The sequence below is a fragment of the Aptenodytes patagonicus genome, chromosome 10 (genome assembly GCF_965638725.1).
Source record: "Aptenodytes patagonicus chromosome 10, bAptPat1.pri.cur, whole genome shotgun sequence".
In the NCBI taxonomy this organism is placed as follows: Eukaryota; Metazoa; Chordata; class Aves; order Sphenisciformes; family Spheniscidae; genus Aptenodytes; species Aptenodytes patagonicus.
Genome location: NC_134958.1, coordinates 7,868,701 through 7,891,786, shown reverse-complemented (window position 1 = coordinate 7,891,786; position 23,086 = coordinate 7,868,701). Strand labels below are relative to the sequence as shown.

General features: G+C 48.9%; 1 protein-coding gene across 5 annotated transcripts in view; it reads right to left on the bottom strand.

Annotated features, from left to right (window-relative positions):
• SV2B (synaptic vesicle glycoprotein 2B) overlaps window positions 1-6,798 on the bottom strand; it is a 66,289-nt gene extending 59,491 nt beyond the window's left edge. For 3 of the 5 annotated variants that reach the window (XM_076347963.1, XM_076347964.1, XM_076347962.1), the window contains exons 1-2: window positions 6,607-6,798; window positions 819-991 (exon numbers count right to left, since the gene is read on the bottom strand). The gene's annotated coding sequence lies outside the window, so the exon portion shown is untranslated. The remainder of the gene's footprint in view (window positions 1-818; window positions 992-6,606) is intronic. The other 2 variants (XM_076347965.1, XM_076347966.1) reach the window with 1 other exon arrangement.
• Window positions 6,799-23,086: the final 16,288 nt, after the last annotated feature.

The window sequence follows — 23,086 nt, the reverse complement described above, 5'->3', positions numbered from 1 at the left end:
GCAAAGATTGCTCTTAGGTTTATTATTCCCTGATCCTCTTTAAACAAGGGCCCTAAATTCATCCCTAGTGTAAGAGCTCTGCTGTCACTCAACTTAGAAGCAGGACGCCCATTTTGAGAGTCCTGTGAGATAAACCTCTCATTTAGAGTAAGCCAATGTCCAGGACATCAGATAGCTCACAGTCCCAGCAGTGTGTAGTCCAGCTAGATCCTCTGCCTTCCAAACATCTTATCTGCACCTCTCTATATATCAGCTCTTCGCAGCACCTAGGGGACTTGTTTCAGGGGAAAAATGCAGTTAGACTTCATGATGGAGATAGTTTATCAGCTGGAAAAGTTGAAGGGTTTTATGCATCAACTTAGGGGCAAGAATTCATGATCGACCTTCCAAAACTCCTGCGGTAAAGAGCATAAGGCAGAAAAAGCAGCATTCAGGTAGCGGCTCACGTAGGACTGCCCCATGGAGAGCACCACTGGTGCTTGGCCATGAGCTCCTAATGTGCCCCAGACCAAGCTGGAAATCACGGAGGAAAAAAGATACAGAGTGGGCGATGAAACTGCATGCGAGTGAAAGCTGCTCCGACTGCCTAGGCACACACATTGTTTGATCTGCTCGGCTCCCAGCCTCTCATTAATAGTAATTAAATTGCTTTGATGAGCACTGACCCCTGGAAAAGCTTCAGTACAAACCGAACGGGCTTCATTGTTTTTTTCTGTCTCTTTTTCAGCTGCCCTCTCTTTGCCTTTTACCCCATTAAGCCTTATTACTTTTGCATCCAGACTGTCCAGAAAGGGACCAAAGAGAAAAATATTGCTTACCAGAACTAGGAAATATTTCATCACAGCCGTTCACCAGCCATGTCTCCTCTTTCTAGCCCGTGGAGCTGCTCCTGAAAGGGTCTCCCCTTTCCACTAGGATGTCACAAGCCGGAGATTAGAAGTAAATGCTCTGCAAGCCAAGCCGATCATCCCGCTGTGACCGCATCCAGGTACTGAAGCACAAGCAATGGAAAAGTCCATCAGCCAGCAGAAAACACAGGCGCATGCACACACCCCCCCCCCAGCCACAAAGCAATAGGAGCGGAGGGAGGCTGGAGGCAGGAGGGAGAGCAGATGGGAGGGGGGTGGCTTGGGGGAACCAGGCAGTGGGAGATGCTATCGTGACAGATGTGTTGACTTTAAGTTAAACAGGAAATTGAGGATATTCGACACAGGGAGGAAAGACACTAGCTCACGTTAAAGGCAAAGACTTTCCCTGGTCTTTCCCTTCTTTGCTTTCCCTCTTCCATCCAGGCTTTCTCCAGTGATTTCTAGCTCTAACTTCACATGCAGAAACAAGCCAGGTTTTGCACTGACTCTGCCTATGTCTCCGGGCAAGGCAGGAGCTGCAGGGCCAGCCAAGGTATTTCCCTTCCTAACAGTGAGTGGGGAGACCAGTCATTTATTCCCTGTTCAACTCAAACTCCCCTGAAGTTATTTAAATGGCATCCTCTAGATGATGTGAGTAAAAGTGGGAATGCTGAACAGTGGGACGAGGCTTTCAATTTGTCCCAGTTCTGGGCAGGGGAAAATACAATAGGGTCGAAATCCTGATTTAAGTTATGTAGGATAAGCAGCAGAGAGTAGAATAAATTTATTTAAATACAGGAAAAATAAAGTGCCTTGGTGCACTTAACTTCCCCATGAATAAACCCGACTTTTCATCAGTTTGGAAGAGGGTGGCCAGGGAGAGTCTGGGGGATCTCAGCTGTACGGTGGGGGTCCACAGGGTTAGCATCCACGGGACAAGGTGACAAGACTTTGAGGGAGCAGTAAAATGCGAAGAGAATTGGAGAAATCAAAACCTTGCACTGATTTCTTAGTTAGAGCCTGGAAAGCTGAGTGAAGGAAGGCAAACCATACTAGTTTTGAGATCGATCCCAGCTTCTAGAGATTAGGGGAGGAAAAAGAGTGGCCCCACCACAAACTTAGATAGAGAAAATCAGTGGTGCCAGCTGCCTCAGTCTCCCAGACAAGGACTTTGCTCCTGCTTCACAAGTAGATCCCTCCCTTTTTCCACTGCCTTCGGCACCGGGAGGAAGAGCCCCTTTGGCATCCCTGCAGAACTGGGTGTCAGCCATGCCTGGCGTGGCACAGCTGAGCCTTTCTCATTTTTCTCCCCACCAAAGCTTTGTCCCAAGACCCACATGTAGGGGTGACAAGAACGTCTCCTCTATGGCATGTACAAGTCCCCAGGGTGAGATTAGTGACAGGACTCCTTTTTTCTAGCAGCTGTGCACTAGGTAAAGGACAGAAATCTGTCTTCTCTACGCACAGGGCATTTGCCCCATGACTGTGAGTGAAATATTCAGGTTTTAGTGCAATCCAGCCTGCCTCCCTCCTCACATCCCATTCCCTCCCACACCCTCACTGTCCCTGAGCTGTGTTATTGGCCTCCCTTCAACATTTTAATGGAGTATTGACAGCGATCCATTCGCACTCCAAATAGATGAACCTGACTTGCATCCCCAGAATCGCATTTGCAGAGCCAGCCCAAGCAGGTGGGTTGGGAGCATCTTCTCAGATGTATCGGCTGCAGTTCAAAAAGCATCCCTTTTTCTGGTTAGAGAAACAGCTTGAAAAAGTCTAGCGAGGATATTACACTTTGGAAAACTGCTGCTTTGGGTCTCTTGTCCCTCCTCCTACCTGCTGCCACACTCCCTCGTCTCCACAATTATTTATAAAGCTCCATGTTCTTTCCTAATCAGGATGCCACAATGTTCCCTTTCGCCTTGCACGTCACTCGCGTGTCACTGCATCTGGGCCTGCGGTAACCTCTCGGAGCTCTTGGCAAGGCTGGCAGCAGCCAAATGAGTCATCAACAACCTGCCCGCACCTCCCTCCCTCCACCCATTGCTCCCCCAGCTCCCTCCGAGCCCGGCTGCCGCAGGGGAGGCCTGGGGGGAGTTTAAAGCAGTTTAATCCCCAGGCTGGATAATTCACGGAAAGAGGATTACCCATTCTGTGCAGAGCCCTTACTTAAATATAGACCAGCCTTCCCCTTGCGTCGCACCTCGTGTGTCATGGAGATGTTTTCCCTGCACTGCTTCCCAGTCCTGTGTTAGGGGGTTAACTCTGCTCTCGCTCAAATCCAGGACAACCCGGTTGTAACCCATGGAGTTACGGTCCAATAAAACTGGGGTTAGTAAAGCAGAGGCGAGACTGTGGCTCTGTGAAAGCCATCAGGATTGTGGCAGACTCATCCCCAGAAGCATGTTTTCTCCCTAATAAATGCCAGACTCCTTCGGTGGGGTCAGGGCATGTACTGTCCTACTGTATATTTGGAAACCAGTGTCACGGTCCTGAGCTACAGAGCCTGACAGCAACGCATCTGGAGGGTAGAAGGGTAAGTGCTGAATTTGGATAATCCCGCAGCAGGTTGCAGAGCCTGCCCCCCGGGAGCCGGGGATGGCGACCTGACTCTGCCGCCCAGCCTCGGGGCTCTCCTGGCAGGTCACCAGGAGCTGAGTTGTCCCCACTGCTGGAGGGGACGGGTATTTGCCAGAGAGCTGCTGAAAAGGAAAAGCAATAGGTAAGGTGTTACCTTCCCTGCTCGCCCTCGCAGAAAGAGGGATCAAGTTGGGAGCTGCAGAAGGTATCCCTGATGGATTTGGCAGCTTCCTGGCAGACCACATGTCTCTCCTCGCCCTTCTGTCGTTTTCCAACTCCAGTTATCTTCCCCCTCCCCTCTGCCCCAGATGGTGAAGTAAGGTCTGACACAGCCAACACAGGCTCCCCTTTCCTACAGCGTCTTTTTTTTGGCTGTTAAAGTCCTTATGGGACTTTCAGTCACTGTAACATTAAAGCGTTCATTAGCACGGGAGTAATTCCATAATCTTGTCAGAAAATAACAATTTCAGAGGTTCAGCTCGTGATCTGGAAAATCAATTTGCCGACTTGACGGTGCAGGAAGAGGATTTTCGAGGCCGGCTTTGGCTTCCCCAACAGGACTGTTAGCAACCCCAGGACTTTGTGACGGGGCGAGGAAGAAGCCACCCACAACAGCTCCGAGCAGAGGAGGGAGGACCCGGGGGCTGGCACTCAGCGCAGGCAAGGAAGGGAGCTGGGCTCATGCTGCATCAAGTACAGGCTGAGCCTCAAAACCCAGACCTGCCTCACCAGGTTTTGTCCCGCAGTGTGCTGTACAGGCAGGACAGTATCATCACGGATCATGGGGGATTTTTCTGTCTTCTTCATCTTTCCCACTTCATTTCCCCAAAAGCAATGCTCCCAGCTCAGAGGTTATTACAAGCAAGAAAGGGATGCATCTTCAGCATCCTGCCTTTTCCCTGCAGGTACAGGCTGGATCAATTCCTGGTTTGAAACTAAACTCATGTACCCCCTGTACCAAATACTGGGTCATGTGCTCTTACTCTCATCATGGGATTTTTCACATTCACTTTGAACTGCACTTCCAAAAGCTGGTGCCCACACCCTACCTGCAGACAAGCAGCCAGATTTGCAGAGATCACCTGTGTGCACAAGGCTGACTTTTGGGGAGCACCCAGCTGTGCACCTGCAGGTCAGGGGGCTGCATCACAGCCTGGCACAAGGAGGCATGACAGCTGGGCTTCCACCTCCAGCTCAGCTCCCTCAATCAATAGTTGTCACGTGCCGGTGACTTTCATTCAGAGATGTTCCAGAACATAGATGGGTGCAAATAGCATAGGGACAGACCTCTCATAACCGGGCAAGCTGAGCAGAAAGGCTGTCTTCTGTCGGCTGCTTTCTGTGTCTGGCTTTGATGCTCCAGGAGGGTTCCCCCCGCACTCACATTACGTGTTTGCAAAATCATGTCAGGAAAACCAAAGGTGTCATTGCAGATCTGATCTCCAGCTGAGTTCATCTAATACTGGTGGACGTGCCTTTCACAGCAAGGCCCTGAAGAGGGGAGACATCAGGAGCTAACTAGGACCTTGCGGAGCTCTTGAGACCCAGGGTGCCCATGTAGGTGACTGCTGCCTGTGGCAGATCTCCTGCAGGGGAGGGAGATGTTCCCCTCTGCTTTCTGCTGGAGGGTGGAAGAGGGCTCTTCCATCGGGAAGAAGAATCGGAAGCAGCCCTGGATGCTGACTCTGCTCCCACTTCTTCCTCCAGGTTATCCTGTAGGACAGGGCAGTCTGACCAAGGGCATCCCACTGCCTGAAGTGATAGGGCTGCATGTCATTTAGGGCAGAGGCACTAAGGTGTGTTTCCAAATAAGCAGCAGACATCTGGCTCAGTGCTTTCAGCCTGGGATGATCAGTGCAGCATTATTGTATATTCAATACCTGGCTAAGCAAGCCAGAGAATTAAGGCTTTTCCTCTCTCTTCCCCCAAATGATAATACTAAGGATCCAGAGGAGTCATGAAACAGCAGTTTTCATGCCATGTCAGACACATGACTTACTCTCATCCTACCTGTAATTTCTGCCATGACTCCCCATGGCAGGACACCAATAAGCTCGAGTATGTGCTTACCAGCACCCGATCTAAACAGAGTGAGGGTTCCCCTCAGCACACACGGAGCACTGCGCTGCTCCTCACCTACACATTATAATCACCGGTTTGTTACTCTTTTTCTTTTTTTCCTGAGATGAGGTCATCTGTGGCAAGTAACCTCCTTGTGGAGCCAGGTCCTACCCATGATTTTTAATGGGATCTTGGCGTTACGGATCATATTACTGCAGTTTGCAATGTGTAATGAAAACCTCCCTCGAACAACACTTGTCCTCTAAAGGAAAAATAGTCTCTGCAGAGATGTATGTCTGGATGTGTTATAGGATATGCTATAGGCATGCACATGTGCACAGGAACTTGTCACCAGAGAACCCGTGTCCCACAACAGCCGCCGTTCAGAGAGCCAGCCCCGCCAGCTCCCAAAATCATCACTTTCTCTCTGTGGCTTCATTTAATCCTTCCTGACAGAGGTGACTAACTGCAGTTTTTATCTTTAGCTGCATTTAAGCTCTCCTGGAGACTGGGGAGGATAATGAGGGGAGGACAATTAAAATGGGTGCTGGCAGTGAGGTAACCAGCGGGGTAAATGGGGCCGGTGTGTGCGCGGGTACCGGCACATCCACACACAGTCACACACAGCTCCCGTGCGGACACGACAGCCCCTTCCCCCATGCAAACACCTTTTCCTTCTCCCCCCCGCAGCCCACCGCAACCTGGACACACACCAGGAGCACTCTTTAGAAATTGCTTCAGCCCGAGTTAAAACTCTAAAGCACAGCAGCTCCTCCGCTCTCTGTAGAGAGCAAGGGCAGCGAGGCAGTGTAATGGGGCTAGTTTAAATTGCTACTTCCCTCGCAACTCCTCTGACCCCTCCAATCGCATTAAGCTAACGGAGTCCCTGACGGTTCCCACCAATTCATCCCAACTCAGACAGCGACTCCCTGCCCTTGAGCATCCTCGTTTTCAGTGGCATCTTTTGTTTTAGTTTTTTGCAGAGAGCTTTTCCCTGCCCTTTGAGCTGCCTCCACGGCTGCCCAGCGCTCGGCACCGAGACCCCACCGGCTGCCAGCTTTCCGGCAGCTGCCTCTCACCCCTTTTCAGTGAAGCAGAGGGAGCGACCCGCTCTTACCTTGAGCACCCCAAGTTGTCGACGGTGCTGCTGCCTGCACGGTGCAGCGCGGCGTGTGGCGCAGCGAGGCTCTGTGCTGGCATCTCCTCTAGCACTGATGCAGTCCTGCGGGGCGCTGCATGCCAATGATGCAGCCCAGGGGATCCCCGCCGAGGGAGCCCAGGGCTGGGAGGGAGCCCAGAGCTGCCTGTCCTACCTGCATCCCTGTCTCCCCCACCTCAGCTGCAAAGTGAGCAGGGAGGCAGTGTGCGGAGGCAGGCAAAGAGAAGGGGAGAGAGCGAGAAGCTGCACAGCAGGCAAAGAGGGGGAGAGGCGAAGCTTGTGTAATTTCATCACGGTAATAAAATCCAACCCAGTGCCTAACAGTTGCAGCTCTCTCGCAGAGTTCTTCATTACATGGGGGATTTTTTTTTAATTGCTCTCATACAGGCATGTTTCTAGCTGTAAGCAGAAGGGAATCCCAGCATGACTGGGTATTACGCGGACATCCTTCATCTCTCCACTTTACATATTAGACCATTGCTACATTGGAGACCCCTCTCCCTGGGATGGCTAGAGGGCAAGGCTGGGGAAGGTGCCATGTCTCAGGGATAATCCTACTGCGGGATAAGCCTGTTCTGTTTGAAATCCCCTTGTGTTTATAATTTGGGAGTCCACTGCCAGAAGAGCAGCAGCAGGAAAAATCCTACTGTCCATGCAATAGTGGGCTTACAAGAGACTATGTGGACACAAGTGTGGAACATAGTCTGCCATGGAAATCCATCCACAATCATTTTGTATTATTAAAAGAGATAACCAGGTAACATGAGGAGTTGTCTTACTGAGGAATAAAGAATGCAGCTCCTAACTACGAAAAAAGCATTGCCAGTGCACACAGGAGGGGATGTCCACACCCTGCAACACCTCTCCATGCAGAGATGCCCAAAGTAGTCTAGATCATGGAAGCATTAAACATTTTCACTGCTAGATTTCCATTGCTGCTTCTGGTAACCTAACACTGAAGAGGAGCATGGAGCTAAAGGCTTCTCAGAAAGGAAACAAGGATGGATTTACAAGGCAGCATGAATCCCTTGTACTTGCCAAAGGGATAGAGCAAAGAAGTGGAACTGAAAGTCCAGCCACTCATCCTGGCTCTGTCAGCAGGTGACATCTAGAAATCTACCTTCCCAATCCGTGCCTCAGTTTCCCCACCTGTAAGAAAGTCCTGGCACTACTGGCCTCTCCAGGCTATATAAGCACTAGGAGTTATCACTCCTCTGGCTGTTTCCAGGGCCCCTCCAGACACACACTCCACCTTTCTTCTCTGTCCTGTATTTTACAGCCTGCTATCCCCCCTCAGCTCACCCGATTTGAATCTCCAGCTCAGGTGTGTTTGTAGTTGTTGACAGCATTACAAATTGGGCCTGAAAATTCTTCCTTCATCTGATTATTTGCTGGTATGGTTCCTGTGACTGTACTGGTGGCACCACTTCCATATGCAAAATGCAGGAGGTGATTAATTTAGGGTTTTTCACACCCACTCGTTTAAAAATTGGAACTCAAATCTGAAGTTCAGCTTTATTCTCCCTAGCGCAATACATTAGTTTAATTGCATTTTGTGTTTGGTACAGTGCACTGATTGCTTTGATGTGGGAGCACTTCAGAAGTCAAATTGTTATCAGCCCTCCTATACGCTATAGGCCAAGTATCAAGGCCTTGGCAAAACTAAAAAGCAAGCCAGTCTATCACAGTTCTACTGAGTGCCACTTTGCTTGCCTGTCACCGTTCCTCTGAGTTCTCCAGCTCATTAATACTTCAGGTTCTTCAAATCACAGTAACTCTATTTGCATGTGTCAGATCCACTGCACCACTGAGCGTGGGTCACGCTCAGAAAATGAGAAGCAATATGCCCTGTTCACTGATGGGTCCTGTCGTCTTGTGGGAAAGCATCAGAGGTGGAAAGCTGCTGTATGGAGTCCTATACGACAAGTTGTAGAAACTGCTGAAGGAGAAGGTGAATCGAGCCAATTTGCAGAAGTAAAGGCCTCCAGCACAGCTAATTCTCTCAGAAACTGGATACCCTTCTCCATGGTGGTCCACTTGCTTGGGCGACATATGACATCTCTGAAAAAGAAATATTAGCAGCATATGAAGGGGTTCGAGCTGCTTTGGAAGTGATCGGCACTGAAGCACAGCTCCTCCTGGCACCCCGACTGCCTCGGTGCAACTGCTCACCACCCGCCGACCGATGCCCAGCCAGTCCCCGAGCAGCAGCCGCCTCTCCTCCTCCCGTTCTCGTGATGGCCCTTCTCCAGGGTATTCATACAGTTCTTCCTCCGCTTCCCTTTTAGAAGAAGCTTCTTCCTCCCTTACTAAACGAACCAACTTTCGCTTCCAAGATTTCTTCTTGTGTACAGGGGCGACTGATACCGGCACAGGCTGGTTCTTTGGTTCAGCCACAGGGCGTGTTGCCCGGGTCTGAGTGACCACAGGGCGTGTCGTTTTACTGTCAGAGCCAGAGACCTTACTTTGTTTTATGGCAAAACCAGCCTTCAGCAGGATTTGGACTATTTCCTTTAATAATTAAATTATTCAATCTTCCAGGGCAGGAAAAATGGAGATGGTATGTGGTGAGCGTGGGTCACGCTCAGAAAGTGCAGCACTGTTCATTACTGCATTTCCCCAGAGAGGGCTTTGGGGCAGTCCCAGAGATGCTCTCCAAGCTCTATCACAGCTGACCTCAGAAGAAGGCTGCTCTGCCCCATGTCACCTTCCACTTGCAGGTGGGATCACAAGCGAGGGAAGATGTGGCAGACTGGCCCTGCTGGGCTTTTCTCAACTCCCAGCAAAGCCCCTGCATCTACTTTGCTTACTGTTTCCTATGCAGGATAGATCTAGCTTGGGTAAATTAGTATTAAATCTCATTGCAGGATCAACAGGGAGGGAGGCAATAAATCTGGGAGACGTTCTTTACCATTGCACTGTGATTATCAGTGTTTCTAATTACCTCTGCACCCTAGGCACAACTGCGAATCTCTCTGTTAATCACTGCTGGCCGTATCCAGGTATCTCAGACAGAGAAGAACCATTTTCCATAGCACCATATGGTGCCGGTGGGGAACCTGAGCCTCACAGGCTGCCTGTTATCGAAGGCAGCAGGATGGGGAGGCCTAACAGCTTTCTATTTAAAAGAGCACATTGATGAAATCCGAAGCAATCCAACTGTTTCAGAGCTGCAAGAAGTAAATGGAAAACAAAGCTGAGCTGCAACAAATAAGGACCTGGCATGGAGATGGACAAAATGATATAAGCTCTTCTATCAAGGGGGAAATAGGTGTCTGTGTAAGGCTTGATCATGCAGGTACATGTGTCAGCATGGTTACATGGGCAAAGGGGGCTTGATCTGGCCCTATAGCTCACCGAGCAGCTCCAGACCTCCTGGGAAGGGGGTGGGATGGGAGGTCTGGCCCAGCTCTGCAAATGGAGCAGAGCCCCACAGTCGTAATCATGCCATTATCCCCCTCCTTATCTCACCTACAGCAGCAGGGGTTTCTCTTCTGATCCCGTGCACAAACAAGACACCGGGGACCCTTGCACTGTGTTGCGGAGCCGGATAAACCGGGGTACCCCTCTTCAGCAGTGCTCAGGTGCTGTTGGGAAGGCATACAGGGGAAACTGAAGCAAAGCAAGAAGTTAAGTAGTGATGGAGCAGCCTCTCCGATAGCTGGTGGACTGTCAAGTGAAAGGAAGATAATTAGAGGAAAAGTATGACTCCAAAACCACACAAACAATCCATATTTCATGGCTCTGCTGGAGCCATCGCTTACACACCAGGGCGCTTTCTGTGAGAGGCACTCGATATCACAGGGTGTTAAGAGACAAGAAGATGTTCAGGGCACGGCTTTTTGGCTTAGTTTTCGGGGTCCCCTCCACACACGGGCACTCACACGTGTGCATGGGTGCACACACTCACATGCACACTTGCGTGTCCCTCTTTCCTGCCCTGAGCCCTCTCATACGGTCTGCACGAGGAGCCCCAGCAGAGTAGAGACAAGGGCCCCCAAAAAAGTACTGAGCTGTGACAGCATACACTCCCGCACCCTAGCCCCAGAGATGTCCTTGTCCAAAGAGGAGCCAGGAGAAGCCAGCTTTAACGTCTAGGAGGGGTTAAACAAATCTGAGGGATGTCATGGCAAATCCTTGAGCCGACAGGGCTTGAGGCTGGGGGCTGCAGGGTGGTGGCAGCAGGAGCTGGACATTGCCATCTCTCTGAGGTGTGTAGTGGCAGCAGGCTGGTGGCTGCTGCTCTCCGCTGGTGACAGCCATCCATCCAGAAACAGCCCTTTTACCTCCCCCTCCCTCCACCACTTCTGCTAATGAAACTTTGCTTACGAAAGCCAGAATCCAGCCTTAATAGAAGGGAGAGTCCCAGGCAATGTTTGATTGCATCTGCTATTATACCTGATAAGTGGCATTAGTAATACAAATAATGAATACAATGTAAAAAACTATACAAGCGTTAAGTCTAATTATTGGTATTGCTGCCTGCTTGCTGGCAGACGTAGGTAAAACGCATATGGAAGAAATCTGGATATCAAAAAAATAGCTGTCAGTCCTCTGCACTGCAGGTCTTGCTGCAAAGGGATTACCTTGCGAAGACCCACCAACAAATTAGGAGGACACAGCAACCAGCAAAGGGAGGGAGCCGAGCCGCATTGCCTCCCGCCAGAAAGGGACAGAGCCGCTGCCTGGTTCGGGAAAATGGCAGCTTCAACGTGGGCAAAAAGGGTTTTACATTAAATACACCGCAGTGTGAAATCATGCTGAAGTCAGGGTTTGGATCTGTGAAAGCCTTCCATGCCCATAGTTCCGATGGGGTACGTGGAGATATACATACACACATATACCTACTGGATGGGGCATGTTGTTCAGTGCTGGTCAGGAGCAGAAAAAGACCCTCACTGGATGCTGTAACACCTGCAGCATGAGACTTGACACCCACATTACTAACCTGCTGCCTAGAAATGTTAAAAGGAGAGGTGAATGGCTGAAATTAGGAGAAATGGGGAAAAAAATCTTAATGCATTTTACATTTTCCACTGAAATTCCGAGCTCGTCTGACTAAGGCTCTGTTTTCACAAAGCATAATACTACTTTTTTTCCTTACGTTAGCCTGTCACTTTCTGCTTGACACAAGTTCCTGATTATTGCAGCAACCCAAATGACTGCACAGTCAGCAGCTCACGGAGAACCGGGGAATCCCAGCACAACCTGCGCTCCCGAACGTCAGCCCCATCGCCTCCTCAGAGAGTCGATTCACAAGAGTACGGGCTGCAAAATGTGATCTGCATTTGTGCCCTGCGAACCAAAGGGGTTCCCAAACTAAAACCTGCATGGCACCACTGATGCTGAGATTTCAGGGCAAAAGTGCAGCCACTGAGGCAATATCAATTTACCTGAGCTGGAAATGTGAGCTGGAGAGGCTGTACCACACTAGAAAAATAGAGAATGAGCATAATAGTAAGCACTTAGCTGGAAACTATTTGTGACATAGAAACTTCATTTTTTTCAAAGAGCCACTGCTCTTAAAAGGTGCCACTGATGCATGCTGTGACAGGCCAGGGAGATGCAATGTCAGATGACGTCCATCAGTAGCATCACTGCCTGTAAATGGTTGAATGTAAAGGGATGAGGGTGCTTAAATTTCTCTAATCCAGCAGAAACCATTCTGTAAGACAGGCCTGAACGGAAAAACACGGTTACGTTGGCAGGTCTTGGTGCAAAGGCCAAGCTAATGAGTGCGGTAGAACCTGTGCTGGCAATGTCGGACCCACTCAAGTGTAGCGCTGTCGCTGTCTCATGCGAGGCTCTGCTAAAGGCAGTGCACCACCTAATAGCTCCATCCTCCAGGATCACCTTAAACATTATCTTTTTTCTCTTTTTTTTTCCTTCTTTTTTTTCTCTTTTTCTAATGGTCCTGTTAGTCTAGGTTTAAAATCCCAAGTACAAGTGCAGTGAACCATTAAAGAGCGGTTCACACATCTCTTTCTTCTCCTTTTTTTCATCTTTCGAAATGGAGGAATATATTGTCACGTTATATGCTCTGACTTTGCAGAGCTCTAATGCATTAGGCAGAGTTTATTTATGTGGAAAGGATGAATGGTTCCCTACATGTTAATAGCACAATCAGCGACAAAATCCTCGGCATTAATATTTAACATCCTTTGTTATGTACATGCCTGACTGTTATTCAGAGAGGGCTGAGTCAGGAGATCAGAAGCTGCTGGGAATTGAATGAGCATTATTTGTGGGATTTCTCTGAGTGGAAACTGGAAAGTAGAAAAGACATTGTTTTTATATGTAGCAGTCCAATTGTCAAGAGACTGTACATTTATGGATAGTGTATAATTATGCAAGAAATTACTGCAATGGCACTCTGTGGCTTTTTTCACCACACGATTTCTTTAAAGTTACTGCCTTCTTACTCTCACCCTGTACAGGTACATAGGTATTAATTTTATGAGAAATTAAGGAGAAAATCTAACAGACTAATACCAGCATACATCCCCTGCAAATTCATGATTATTCGTGTAACGGTAGGACATAGAAATCTCAGAGAAAGAGCAGGCCCTGAGGAGCAGGCATTTTATAATGCATAGCACAGTCACTTCTATCTCACATCTTTTATCCAGATTTCCTATGAGTTAGACAACTAAGTACATTAAGAATGTGAATCCTACACCATTAGCATTTCTTCTTCTCTTTTATGTGTATATATACAGATAAACATATTTATTCTATATGTTACATTAAATAAACATTAATCTTAAATGTGTTCTTCCTCTGTACCCATGGTGATAGAGCTGATAGTTATAGATGGTTCCATCTCGCTCCCCTGTACAGAATAGATCTCAGCATTGTCAGTAGCTTTCCAGATGTCAGAGCGACAGCTGTTTTTCAATTTAAATAGCCCATAAATGCTACACTTGCAAAGCCTTCCCATATTTCCACGATTACTCTGTAACTATAGTAAATTGTCTAAGCCTGGTGTACAGCACTCATTTCATCGGAGTAATTTTCAGGAACACTCTGTTAGATGTGGGCATCTAAGGGTGTAAGAAAATGTGCTATATTACAGTAGAGAGAAATTAAATACGAACCTGTAATTCCAGATGCAAAGAGACAGAGGAAGGTGGGGTTCAGGTTTCATTTTTTTCTTACTTGTTTGGAAGAGCCTTTTTTCTTGAAGCTATGCTTTCTGAGGAATTTCCTTGAGGGAAGCAGAGGGGCCTCCCCCTCCTTCAATAAAAGGTAGAGAAAAAAAGGAGCTTTGGGATTTTCAAACAAAAATCACCTTAGCTGTTTACTCATGTCTTTGCCTCACATCCTATACACAAGGCTGCTCTAAGCCGTATCAGAAGGGACTTCAATGAGTTTAATGTGCACTGGGCTTCATCTGCATCCTGGCCATCCCGACGGACAGAAACCTCGCCGGGCAGAAAGCACTACAGCCAGGCTGCTTTCCAGTAATGCAGCTGGAGGGGGAAAGGGACGGGGAGATATTTTCATAGGATGCAACTGGAAATTGCGTGAAGAAAGACTTGCTGACGATCCTAGAAATGTTTCGGGTATTGGAACCATTGGCTCATAACTTTGTGAAATTATCTACCACCATTGAGGCTTGACGCGAGCTGGTTGTGTTTGCACTTGGGCAGAGACTAGGTATAAAAATGGAGAGAAAGGAGAAAAAGTCGAAGTGAAGAGGAGGCGGAGGAAAGCAGAGGAATAGCATCGCTATGAAACCGCAGGCAGTGGTGCGAAGAGCCAGCGCCCGCCCGGGCCGCTGCAGTGGGGACCCGCCTTCAGCAGGTGGCAGCAAGTGAGCTGGGGATGGACGGAGGAGCTGCTGCTGCTGCTGCTGCTGCTCCTGCTGCTCCTCCTGCTGCTCCTGCTCCTGCTGCTCCTCCTGCTGCTGCTGCTGCTGCTGCTGCTCCTGCTCCTGCGCCTGCTCCTGCTGCTCCTGCTGTTGCTGCTCCTGCTCCTGCTCCTGCTCCTGCTGCTCCTGCTGCAGGGCCGGGGCATGCAGGACACGTCACGGGCCGCGGGGACTTTGTCAGCCTCCTCGTAACTTCTGGCCGCCAGCAAAAAGGTAAAAAGAAAAGAAAACAAAGCAAGCCACAAAATCTACAGCTCACTCAGCACAAAAAAGGGAGATAGCAGCTAGCTGATGTGCTAGAAGCCTTACAATATTTAGGCAGCAGATAGGAACTAGCCTTTATTTTTTAGTTTATAGTTATCTGTATATTGGCTATTATATAGCCAATATAGTTATCTATAGCTCTGTCCTACTGCCCAGGTATCACAGTCCCCTGGGGCTCACCCCTGAGGAGCTGTGTTTTCCTCCAGGAAGGCCTCTAGCTGAGCTCTGGGAAGGTACAGGTGGGGGGCTGTGCTGGGAAGGTCAGCCCCCGCCCCAGATTTGCTCATATTTTGAATGCAATGTTTCTGTTTGGACCAGACTCATCAGTGCAGATGGGAACGCAGGTGTTCGGCTGCAATCCTGAGCCAGCACATGAGCTACTTTTCAGAAGAACAGGGAGGGGATTTGCTTTCCTACTTTCAGCCTGACTTTGGTATAATATTAATATTATATAATATTACTGTTTCATATAAACAAACATAATGAGGAGCCATCCATATTCATGACTGCTGTTCCTGTTACCTGGAAGTTCTTCAGGGAGCCGCTCAGATGCAACACGGCATTCACTGCTCTCCAAAGGCCCAAGATTAACTGACCGTTCCCCAAACCGTGTTCCCCCTCCCCTCGGGATCCAGCTGGATGCCAGTTGCACGCACATGTATGCCTTGCAGCAGGAATTTCATTAGTAGTTTTCTTCATTACAGATCCAAAAGACATTCAAAGCAGCACACTTTTCATGTGGACGCATGCAAGCGAGCCAGGGAGGGATCTGAGTTCCTGACACCAGCAGAGCCTTCCCTGTCCTGCCAGACAGCTTTTCCTAAGGTTTTGGAGACTGAATGAGGAAAATGAGTGCGGTGGGATTGCCAGGGCACTGCAAATTCAATTCCTGGCCTTCTTTCCAGCACTTGCTTGCAGCCTCATCTCTGCCCAGTCTCTCTAACAGGCTGGGAAGCAGATCATGCACCAAACCCACCTCCTTTACCCCCACTCCCTTAATCGTCTCCCTCCCCCATATGTGTGCATCTGCCCAGACGTGTACTTGCTGTCTAGAAGTTTTACTTCCAATACACACAATTTCCCAGTGCTGCAAACAATCAACTACGATGTTGCTCTGTAGGCACACCGCTTCCTTATGCAAAGAGGAGAGGGGAGGCGAAGGAGGCGGTGTCCACTCCCACTGCTTGAAATCACTGCCTTGTTGTTTGCTGGCAATCCTGGCAGTATGTCATATCCACATGTAAAACATCTTCCTGGGTTCTTTTTCTACCAATGTCTTGGCTGCCTGAAGTTGCTGCAAAAGAGCTGGAAAAGCCAGCCCTGAGCAAATGTTGAACATGTTTTCACTGCTTTCTTTTTTGTTTAAGAAAAAAAAAAGGAGTTCTGACTCCAAAATGCCCTCGTGAAAACACAACCTTTGGTTGGACCAACACACCAGGTCACAAATAGGTCTGTGGTGTCTTTTAACAACCTCTCAGCCCAAGACACAAGCACAGAGCCGGAGCTGGCTGCGATGGCAACACTGAGCAGGATCCATCTGCTTGCTCGGAGACTCGCACACCTCCGGGGTGACCTGCAGTCTTCGGTGTGATCAATCCAGCAGCAATTCAGTGCATGAATGATCAGAGAGGTGGAAATTGTGCCGCAGAGTGGAACAGGGGACGCAAGAAGCGATGGCTGATGCTTCCCACAGAGGGCAGTGCCCAGTGGCCCTGCTGCTGCTGTGTGTGTATAGCAGGAGAGAAGAGAGAAGTGAAGCAAATGTAAACTCAACTTCTTTTTGCCTTTCTTTCCCTCTGCAAGCATCTAAGCACCAGTTACCTTCCCAGGACTGCTGGGTCCCTGGATCTGGAGATGCTTGCTCTCACTGGAGCAGCTGCCTGCCAAGAGCTGAGACACTTTGATGCTGCATAGCCCCAGCCCTCATCAGAAAGAAGCATCTCATCACCGTCTCTAGCAGGGATGCGGTGCCAGCCAGTCAGCAGCCTCATTTGTTTGGAGTCCAGCCTTGTCCCTGCTTTGTTTGCTTGATCTCATGGCAACAGACAAGCTGCGGAGAAGGTTTTTCACCCACACGCTTTACCTGATAACAGCCTTGAACCAGCATCTGTTTGCCTGGAGGCACAACTCCTCACTGCTAGTTGGGACCTATTTCTTAGGAATTGTTGCTAAATGATGTCACTTTGGAATGAGCTCCCGTCAGGCTGTGTCTGCGCTACCTAAACTCCAAAACTGCCAAAACTTGCTTCCGCCGGTGTCCAAAGGGGTACAGGGACAACCAGAGATGTCGAACATGTGGGATTCATCCCTAACTCTGCTCAGATGCCACTAGGCGAGTCTTTCCTGTTTGAAAATTGCCCTCTCCTGGGGGAGAAGGGATGCGGGTGCAGGGGTCTGCTCGCTGCTCACCCAGGTATCCCTGTGCCTGCCCTTCTCCTGCCCAGGGGAAAGGTCCTGCTCTGCTCTCTGCCGTCACTGCGTGTGCTCCCGGGCAGGCAACGCCTCTTCTCCTCCACGGTACGTGCCGTGCCTGGCACAGCTGGGCTGTGAGCTCAGCCGCTCAGCGCTGAAGAAACAGCAAAATAATAACAACGGCCGTCAATGGCTGGGTAATCACAGCGTTATCTGGCTCATCTCAGCCAGCGTCTGCAGCTGGGGCTGCTCTCTCTAGGCCAGCATCGCTTCTGCGCACCCGCTCACTCTGCCTCTGCTGCTCTGCTTGGGGCTGGTAAAGCAGCACAGCACCGGCTGCAGGGCTGACGTGCGGTGGGAAGATGTGCTCAGCTCCTTCCTCAGCCTTCAGGTCTTTAGCGGCATTTGACTTAGAAACGTGGCTATTTCAAAACCTTGCACGGAGCTAGTTCAGGCACAGGGACCCCCTGTGGCTTCCAGGTTGGGGTTAGCTCTTGCAGAACACTTGGAGCATCTTTTAGACTTCATCTTCTCTGGCTGCTGGTCAGATGTTAATGGGTACCAAAGAGCAGCTCAAACATGACTGTGGCAAAATGGGCTCGGTGGATAACAGGATTAAAGTGGGGCTGGGTCAGAGTAGTAGCTTGATCACCGCACAGACAGGGCTGCGCTGCAGGTCTGGGGCTGCCTGCCCCTGGCAGGGGGGATGCTCGCCCACAGAAATGTCACACGGATGTTGCCAGGGATTGGCAAGGAGACTTGGTCCTGTCTGGGGGCAGTGGGCTGTAGCAGGGGAAATCTTAAGGCCCTTCACAGTGTGAATTTTTAAGATTGGACCAGAGACCAATCAGACACCACAGTCACTCTTTGGACAACTGCGTTGTGGCCAGATGTGGTTCAGCACAGGTACAAAACACCGAGGGTCCCTGGTCTGGTCAGACTTGCCTATCTCCAATTTTCATCACTGCACAGCATCATGTTTTAACTCTTGGTTGGACAGTCAGGCTGTTACCGCATCCCCCCACGTTGCTGTTATTGTAGCAGAGGTAGAGTGATCTAAGCTACAATACCATTTTTAAACTCTTCTCTAATACGTTTTGGCCCTGACCATGTTGGGTGTGGGACCAAAGACAAACATGCAGTCACGCATAGACACACACTCCTACGTGTAGACATCCTTCGCAGCCTCATGTTTCTTGCTGGCTGATGAACAAGGGAGCAAACTATCTGAGGGAATGTAATTTAGCACCAGGACCCAGCAAAGCGCAAAATCCCACCCGGTGCCAAGGACTTGTGATTTACGCTTTTGTTCCTGCAACAACAGACAGAGGCAGAAAAAAAAAAAAAAAGAGCTTTGCCGGATTTTCCATCCCCTGCCGAGACGTGAATGCCTAACGCCGAATGGCAGCCAGTATTCACAGCAACACCCATGGTTAAGCACCAGCACTGTTGCCAACTCCTGCAATGTTATCACAAGCCTCACAGCGTTCGCTTTCCTTTCTTAAAGCCCCAGCTCCTGGAGTCATGGGATTAAGCAGACATCTCAGCTTTTTATTTTAATAGCAGTTTCTATCCCTCACTGTTAAGAAGAAAAGCTTGTGAGTGGGACAGGTTCAAACCTACAAAGAAAATAAACCAGTGTACCTACTGCAAATCTGGTATTTTTTAAGCCAATTTTTTTTTGGAGAAAGGGTGTTGAACATTTTGGAAAGCAGAACTTTTTAGCAGCTGAAGGAGACCCTTAAAGAGCTAAAAAAAAGTCTCAGCTGAGAAGATGCTGCAGGAGGAAAATAAACTTCCAAGTAGACTGGGTTTTCATCACTTTATCCTGGCAGAAAGAACAGCGAAGGGAGAACATCTGGGTTCAGTAGCTAAGGTAAAGCACTTTTTGTGTCAAGAGCAAACATTAAAATTCAAAATGTGAAGACTGAGACTCCCTAGAAAGAGAATTAAGCTCAGTAGCTAGCCCTGCCTCTGTCCCAAGGTTAGACCGTGTGGATGATATTGATATATCAGTCCTCTAGAATAAGGAGGTGGAGGAACTGCACATAAAACAGCATCTTCCATTTTGCAATGCTTGCTGTAGGAAGCCTTGTGTTGGAGTCCTACAAAGCAGTCAGAGGGATGGACAGATGTCCCCAGTGCTCACAGCTCCCAGACCCGTACGCATTACCTGCTCTGGCTCTCCTATTTCAATTGCAACTTATTTAGATCTGGATCTGCTTCAATTTTTTGTCCCATTGAGCGCTAAAAGCAATTTCATTGCAAAGCAAGTAATTAAGAGCAATAATTATGCAGATGTCCTCAGAGTGGAGCCATCCCCTGTTTTGCTGCAATTTTTAATCATTTTAAGTTGAAAAAGCTTGTATGATCCTTGAACCCATGTACAGCTTCAAAATACAAAATGGAACGCTTTAAAAGACCATGGTGATAAATTGTTCCCATAAATGATGAGAAATGTTTAAATCAATAAAACGTTTGTTTAGATGTCCATATGGAGGAAAGATACAGTCTGTTGCTCTTCATATTGGATTGATCCCACTGTGTTAAATTACAGCTGGCTACAGCCCTTCATCGTTTACTGCACAGCTTGACAAGCATGTAAAATATTCACACTGAGCACAAAAATTTTGAGTGTCTGATCTCTGCATTGTCCTTGTCACTTCCTCCCAGCCAGGGCCAAATTAAAGGCTGCTTAATATGGGGGAAGCTTGCCGCAGCTCTCCCACAAGCCTTTAGCTGCCTTACCCAATATCCTCTTGGATGGCCCGGGGGAGCGAGCAGCTGGGGAGCAGATGCAGGCAGCCTTCGACATGTGACCGCGTCTCTGCCTATAGCCCTAGCATTTAGGGTTTATCAGCTGCTCTGGGCTATTGATCGTAACGACATAAATACAACAGTAATGTGGTCTTAAAGGAGTAGCGGCTGTTGGAAGGCGCCCGGTCTGTGCTCTTGAGAGGGTCACAGCAGCAATGGTGGGTGGTGGGAGGAGCAGCCAAGACACTAAAGGGGGAGCTGGGAGCTCTGGGTGCTGCTCCCACCCAGGCTGGGTGATGCTGGCCATGGCGCTCGCCTGCCCACGGCTCTTCTCGAAACACAGTGCGGGATGTTCCCTGTGGGGATCACAGAAGGAGGCCAGGAAGGTCAGTAATAGCAGCTTTTAAAGCCATCTGAAATTCAGTGGCCAAAGGACGCATGATTCAGAGTAATAATTCTGGGTTGAAATGGATCTTGAAACTAAAGATGTGCATGGGAAAGCAGCTGCCTGCGCATCCCACTGCTCTGTGAAACCAGACGGGCCTGTCACTCCTGCCTGCAGGCAGCATGGGCAGAAACGTAGCGTGAGGCAGGGAGGTCCTGCAGAGGAAAAGGCGGCTCCTGAAAGCCCCATCCCTCACAGATGTGCTGGTGGAAGGAGGGCAGCCCTTGTACTCTCCTCCGCTTGAGTCCCTACCGAAGACAAGCAGGGGAAGCGTTAGGGAAGGAGCTGGGTTGGCACCCATAGTCCTGCCTTGCGGTGCGGTGCCTGGTCCGGGGCTGACTGGCAAACTCGGAGGAGAGCTCAGGTTGGGCACAGATATTAGGAAAGCCGCACAGCAAAGGTCCCGGCTGCTCAGCCCCAAGAGGCAGCACATTGCAGGGTCGCTTCAGGTAGCTATTCAGGAACTTGGACCAAGCTTCGTCAAACCTCCTCAGTCACAGTTTGGATGTGCCAAAATAGCCCTGTTAGTTTAGGGGTCCTGATGAGTGCTGTCGTGCATCCTGCGAGCTCACTTCTTCCTGGCTCTTGCTTTTCCCTTGGGAAATGGGGACCTGTTGCCCTGCAAAGCCTGGTCACTGCTGCAGGCAGCCCCATCAGAGCAGGGAGAAAAACAGCAAAAAGAAACAAAACTGATGTCCTGATCAGAGCCGGTAGAGGCCACTGCTGTACGCTTTCAAAATAACTCCAGGGCTGAGGTGCCTGGCGTGGTCTTCACTCCCAAGCATGCTCCTCGTTCCGGCGTGTGTTTTTCTCTCTTCTCCGTAGTGTCATGTCTTGGCTCCAGGATCCCCAAGCGTGTTGCAAACTGTTAGGTCAGAGCCACGCTTTCTGCTCTCTGCAAAGGGGTGATGTAAGTGGCTGCGTCCCTCCCTTCCTCGCCTCCAAACTCACCATCATCACCAGACGAACCGTCAGTAACCAGCACTAGTAAATGCAGGCCCCCAAGGGGCTACTGCACTCCAATCCAGATATCTTTAAGACTGTGTGATATAAAGAGTTTTTATAAGAAAGCAAGCAAAATGAAATCTGGAGTCTCTCAGACACGGTAACCTCAAAAACACGGCCACCTTTCACCAGGGCATGGTCTGCTCTCCTGCCCCAAATACTCCGCCTTTGCCCCCTCTGCAGTCCGTGGCACCTACCCTTCCAACTGGGACGATGTTGCTTTGGGCTGACCCTTGTCAAAGCTTTTAACCTTCTGTGTCTTTACTAAGGTGATATAAAAAAGATATAAAGTGGACTGAACATTGAAACCCATAAAAATATTGCTGCCCTGCTGCAGTTTCACAGCTCAGGTCTGTTTGTACGTACCCAGCGATGGAGCAATATGTGAAGTGCCTTTGATGTTTGAAATGGCTTGGATCTGTGAAAATGAAGCCGAGCTGTGCCTTTACTTCAGTGAAATAAACAGAGGTGTGACTATAAATGCCAGTTGCTGCTCTTAGAAAAGGCACCAGTGTGGAAAAATAAGTAGGGCACCATCAGTAAAGTCAACAGTTCTTTTTAAAATAACTTAATTGCTTTAAATAGCTTTCAATATATTTTAGAATAGCTTAAAATATTTTTTTAAGAGACAGAGGGCCTTTTTCATTAGATGATGAAAGAGGGTGTTAATTTTTCAGAAATCTGGCATTTTTTCAATGTCTGTCTTTTAGATTTATGAAGACAAACTTGCTCCTTGTGCCTGTGTTTTATCATCTCATTACTCCCAGTACCAGGGGGAACATAGTGCTCTCACTGTGTACTCGGATGGAGATGTGCCCCAGTCTGTCTTGGTCATAATGAAATGTGGCTGAGCACATTCAGCTTGTTCCAGCTGTTGTTACACCTCTTTCGGCTCTCCAAGTGGAAATGCAGTCATCAGAGGGTGTGTATGTGTGGGGGAGATGCCTTCCCAACAGGCCCTCTGGGATCCAGACACTGAATTAGCAGTGTTGCCTAACAAAGCTGCTAGATGTGGCTGCAGATTCAGTCCAGCCTGCAGTACTCTCAATTTTGCCATCAATCTTGTAGGACGCTTAGGGCCAGAACCTAAATGAGGCTAAGGTTTACTACTCTCTGTCTCAGTTTACCCATCTGTTCAGTAATTCCTGCTTCTTTGATTAGCTATTCCAACATTTCTGAATGTCAATGTTAATTAATTGCTATTATTAATATATAGGTGGGTCACTGTTCATTTCCCACCTATCTCCTTGCATAATCTCATTCCCAGTTCAACAACTCAAAGCGTGACTTCACAACCCGCTGGCAAGGTGGTGCCAAGCACAGAAGCTAATCGTCCTCAGTTATCACTTTCCTTACAACCCTAAATAGAAAGGACCTGTGCAGCAGCACAAGTATTATCTTCTCAGTTGTTTCATGTAAGCAGCTCATTTCTGGAAGAGATCAGTAGCTCGCTTATCCACAGCATGTTGTGCTGCAAATAAGAAGTCCAAACTTTCAGTCCCCTACCACAGAAAATTAGGCCCAGAGGGGACTATCAACACTTTTATTCCTTGGGGATATTTGTAGATTTGCAGTCACTCCTTTTCCAGTTTGAGCCAGGGAGCGGCATGGGTGTATTGAGTGAAGAACTAACGTTAATCAACTGATGCTACACCATCAGAGCTGGCACCTGAATAATTTAC